Consider the following 5,127-nt stretch of genomic DNA (forward strand, 5'->3'; position numbering starts at 1 on the left):
CATTCTTACTAAGTTGGGACCAGCCTACTCTGTGTTTGTTTCCACCTTCCATTCTACAAGAGAAGCCTTCATTTCTCAAGGACAAGACTACAAGTCCCCTTCCTTTGATTCTTTTTGTGATTCTTTAATAAGAGAACAAGAAAAACTCTTACACCTTGGTCTTCTTAATCTTGGAAACTCTTCTAAGAAAGCGTTAGCCGCCCAGCAGCAACCAAATCCAAAGAATCCTAAGAAGTTGTATCCTAAAAAGAATGGTCCTAAACCAAACAAGGGTCCTAAGCAATTTCAGCCTCAAAATGAAAAATCATTTCAACAAAATGATAAGACAAATAAAAACAAAGGGAAGAAGACTGATAGACATTGCAAATTTTGCAATCGAGATGGCCACTTAGAATCCAAATGCTTTAAGAAGATGGAAGCCTTGGAAGCAGCAATGAAGAAGCATAACATCCATTTGGCGCACTCTTCAACTTCAACTTCATCTTCAGGAATGTCACTTTCTGCATGTGGTTGTCAAGCATCTCGGTTTGGCTATGCACTAAATGTATCTTCTTCTTCTCATTCTCATGAGTGGCTCATTGATTCTGGAGCTTCTTATCACATGGCCAAAAACAAAGCCATGTTTTCTTCTTTAAATGATTGCAACACCAAAAATATATATGTTGGTGATGATAGATCTCTTAGTGTTGTAGGGACTGGAACTGTTCATATAGACAATGGTCAATTTAATGATGTATTATGTGTTCCAACCTTATCCTGCAACCTTCTATCTGTATATCAGATAACTCATTCAGGTGAAGGTAAAATCGTTGAATTTTCACCTCACGATGTTGTAATTAAGGACCTAAGAGATCCTAGATAGATTTTAACTACTGGCATTGCTGATGATTCTACAAGGTTGTATAAGTTTCAGACCTTTGGGTCATCAAATCTTCCCTCAGTATTTGTTGCTCATAATGATGAAGTGAGCAAACTTTGGCATGAGCGATTTGGTCACTTAAACTATCGCTCTCTTCAGAATCCATGTAAAGAAAATATGGTGACAGGTCTTCCAATGGTATCTTGCAGAGATGGTGTTTGTTCCGGATGTGTACTCGGAAAACATCATCGGGACAGTTTTGAAAAACATGCCTCTTGGCACGCCTCAACCCCTTTACAGCTCGTGCATAGTGATTTATGTGGTCCACTTCCAGTTGTTTCATTCTCTGGCTACAAGTATTTCTTAACTTTCATTGATGATTTCTCCAGACGCACTTGGGTATACTTCTTAAAACTCAAGAGTGAAGTATTTAACATGTTCTTGGCCTTTAAGGCCTTTGTTGAAAAACAATCTGGACATCAAATTCTTAAGCTAAGATCTGATAATGGCAGAGAATATGTTAACAACAAATTCATCAACCTTTGCACTGAGAATGGAATTCAAATGAAACATACTGTTCCATATACTCCAGAACAAAATGGTGTAGCTGAAAGGAAGAATCGCACCTTAAAGGAAATGGCTAATTGTATGCTTCAATCTAAAGGACTTAGTCTTAATTATTGGGCAGAAGCAATTAACTATGAAGCAATTAACTGTGCAAATTACATAATAAATCGCACTCCTACTAAGGTTTTAAAGAATATCACTCCAAAAGAAGCATGGAGCTCAGTCAAACCAGATGTAAGTCACTTTCGTGTTTTTGGAAGTGAAGCATGGGCCCATATTCCAGATGAGAAACATAAAGCTTTAGAACCTAAGAGTGAAAAATGTATTTTTGTTGGATATTCTGAAGATGTCAAAGGATATAGACTTATTCCACTTAAGTCCAAAAATGTTATCATTAGAAGAGATGTAAAGTTTGCTGAAAATATATCGGCCTACGAGCCTAGTTCGGTGGATGTGCCACCTCTCCCTGTCTCTTCTACTTTTGAAAATATTTCTTCTTCAGATGATGAAAGCGAGGATGAAAATCCTCCCCCACCTTCTCAGGATCCTCCTTCAGCTCCTCAGCTTCCAAAATGGGTCCGCGCTACTCGGGATGCAGCAGGTGATCTTGCCAGTGATCCTACAGATCAGCGACGTACACGTTCTCAGTTTGATAGAGCCTCTTCTTTACTGGCTCAAGCTTCAGTGAATTATGATCCTGACACCTTTGCAGAAGCTTCAAGCCATCCAGATTGGGAAGCAGCTATGAATGAAGAATATCATTCATTATTGGCAAATGATACATGGGATCTTGTTCCTCTACCAAAGAGACGAAAACTTGTTAGATGCAAATGGGTTTACAGAACCAAGTATGGACCAGATGGGAAAGTTGATAAACATAAAGCTCGACTTGTTGCTAAGGGTTTTTCACAAGTTGAAGGCATTGACTACACTGAAACCTTCTCCCCTGTTGCCAAAATGAGCTCTATCCGCCTTGTTCTTTCCCTTGCTGCCTCTTTCAAATGGGAAGTCCATCAGATGGATGTTAAATCCGCCTTCTTGCATGGGGACTTGCATGAAGAAATCTATGTGGAACAACCTATTGCTTTTATACAAACAGACTCCAGCCTTGTATGTCGGCTTAAGAAATCCCTTTATGGTCTCAAGCAAGATCCTCGAGCTTGGTATGCCAAAATGGATAACTTTCTTTTAGAAAATGGCTTTTCTAGGTGTCATTCTGACAATATTGTCTACACCAAGAAAGTGGGCAAGTCTCTTATCATTCTTGTTCTTTATGTTGATGATCTTATCCTGACTGGTAGTGATCCCAACCTTATAAACCATGTGAAGAATAGCCTTAAAAGGAAGTTTGAAATGACAGACTTAGGACACTTACATTATTTTCTTGGTCTTCGAGTCGTGCAATCCAAGGAAGGTATTTCCCTTTCCCAGTCCAAGTATGCCTGTGATATTCTACGCCATTTTCACATGGAAGACTGTAAGCCAGCCCCTTCTCCCTTTCAGTCTGGAGTCAAACTTTCAGTCACGTGTACTTCTCCTGAAGTTGATGCTACCTTATACCGTCAACTTGTAGGAAAACTTTTGTATCTAACCCATACTCGTCCTGACCTTTCCTTTGTTGTTGGCCTTGTTGCTCGGTTTATGCAAAACCCACGTGAAAGTCATTGGAAAGCAGCTAAAAGAATACTTCGTTATGTTCGAGGTACAGTTCAGTTTGGGATTCATTACAGTGCCGAAGCATCTCCTCTATTGGTTGGTTTCACTGATTCCGATTGGGCTGGTGACCCTGATGATCGGAAGTCTGCTGCAGGTTATGTGTTCACTCTTGTTTCAGGACCTATTACATGGGCTTGCAAGAAACAACGTGCCATTTCTCTTTCTTCAGTAGAAGCAGAGTATCGTGGTGCCGTAGAAGCTATTAAGGAAGCCTTGTGGCTTCGTCAGATCCTGTCAGAGTTTGGCTTTCAGCAGCAGCATCTGACTACACTTTGGTGTGATAATCAAAGTGCCATTCAACTATGCAAAGATCCAGTCCAACATCAGCGCAGCAAACACATTGAACTACACATGCACTTCATCAAAAAGCTCATCCACGACCATGTTCTTGAAGTACAATATTGTTCAACAGATGATCAAGTTGCAGACATCTTTACAAAGGCTCTCATAGAGGCGAAGTTCACTAAACTTCGATTTATGGTTGGAGTTCAGGAAGTTGTCACTAAGGGGGGATAGGCTCTAGTGCCTCCTTCCTTCTCCTATTGTGTCATATTTGTAAATCCTTCAATCCTATCCCAAGTTGTTCTTAAGGGGGGATGTTAGGATATTTCGACACATAGGAAATAGTTAAGTATAACTTGGTCTAGTATAGAGTTAGGTAAAGTGTGTTTCTTTACTATGTACATTTTGTAACTTACAATCCGACGGTCATGATATGTAGTGATCTGACGGTTCATTCTCTCCTCGGTATTACCGACACTTGATCCGTTGCTTAACACCCGATTGGTCCATGATCTCTATTTAAAGAGCATGGAGGGTCATTTGTAGGTTAACCGTTCATGAGAGAAGCTTATGTAAATTTTCATTCTTTTATTAATAAATTTCCTGAAGTGGCTGTGTTGGCTCAGGCCGTGGACTGTTTCCCTCTTTGAGGGTTTTAACCACGTCAAAAGTACTGGTGTATTGATCTGTGATCTGTTTGTGAGCGGTGTCCTTTGGTGTTCTGTCTGAGGAACTTACCCTGTAAATTCCTACAAATGGTGTTATAACAAAGATGAAGACCAAGACCTTGGATCTAGTTTCATCCATCCAGGTTGTGTGGAGTTTTTAAATATTCATGATTGTAAATATAGATCCATATTTTATGGTTTTGTCCATACTGTGTCTATTGGTGATGTGGACCATTGTACATTTCCAATCTAGATCTCTTGCTATCCGATGAAGTGTTCCAAGCATTCCTCTACAATGTTAGAAGCAAGACAATCCAAAAGACAACAAGAATCCTAGATTACATTGCTCAAAAATCTACTTTTAAGTACTTGCGTTGTTTCCTAGCCAGAATCTGCGCAATCGCAGATTTTACCATTATGGCCTATGTTGTCACTCGGATTGTACAGGTACCGCGACAATGCTCAGGATGGGGGTTGTCATTCTAATCCCCACCCACTCTGTTCTAGTTGTCTCCCAACAACATCATATGGGGGGTAGTCCCTATGAGATGAAGCGAAGGAAGACACGTTGGGAACCAACTTGTTTGGGAGACATAGATGAGTGGCCTCGCCACTTAGTTGAATTTAAGCAATATTATTAGTTAGATTAGATTTTAAAATATGAGACCAGTGCCTTAATGGAGTCACAAATTCTTGCTTATGGTAAACTTGAACCAAATGATCGGATGGACACCCGTTGCTTGGGATGATTAACTGACCTATATGATATGCAAATCCTAAGACCAATGTGAGATGCAATGATCTTGGTTAATTTTAATATATGTTTGGTCTAAGTGTAACCTTCCCTTAACTATTTTGAAGTTGGGCTCCAAGGTAGGTTGTGGGAAGGAGGTCAGGAGGAAGCAGGCTAGGGTCTTGATCTGGATTTAAACAGGAATGCAACAAATTATAGATATAACCATAAATACAAAGATGCAATAGAAATAACACTTCATTTCATTAATATCAAATACTGAAATATGCTTACAAACAGAA

This window comes from Pinus tabuliformis, chromosome J, assembly GCF_031772625.1.
Source record: "Pinus tabuliformis cultivar Carrire ecotype Pingquan chromosome J, CPIR1, whole genome shotgun sequence".
NCBI classification, from domain to species: Eukaryota; Viridiplantae; Streptophyta; class Pinopsida; order Pinales; family Pinaceae; genus Pinus; species Pinus tabuliformis.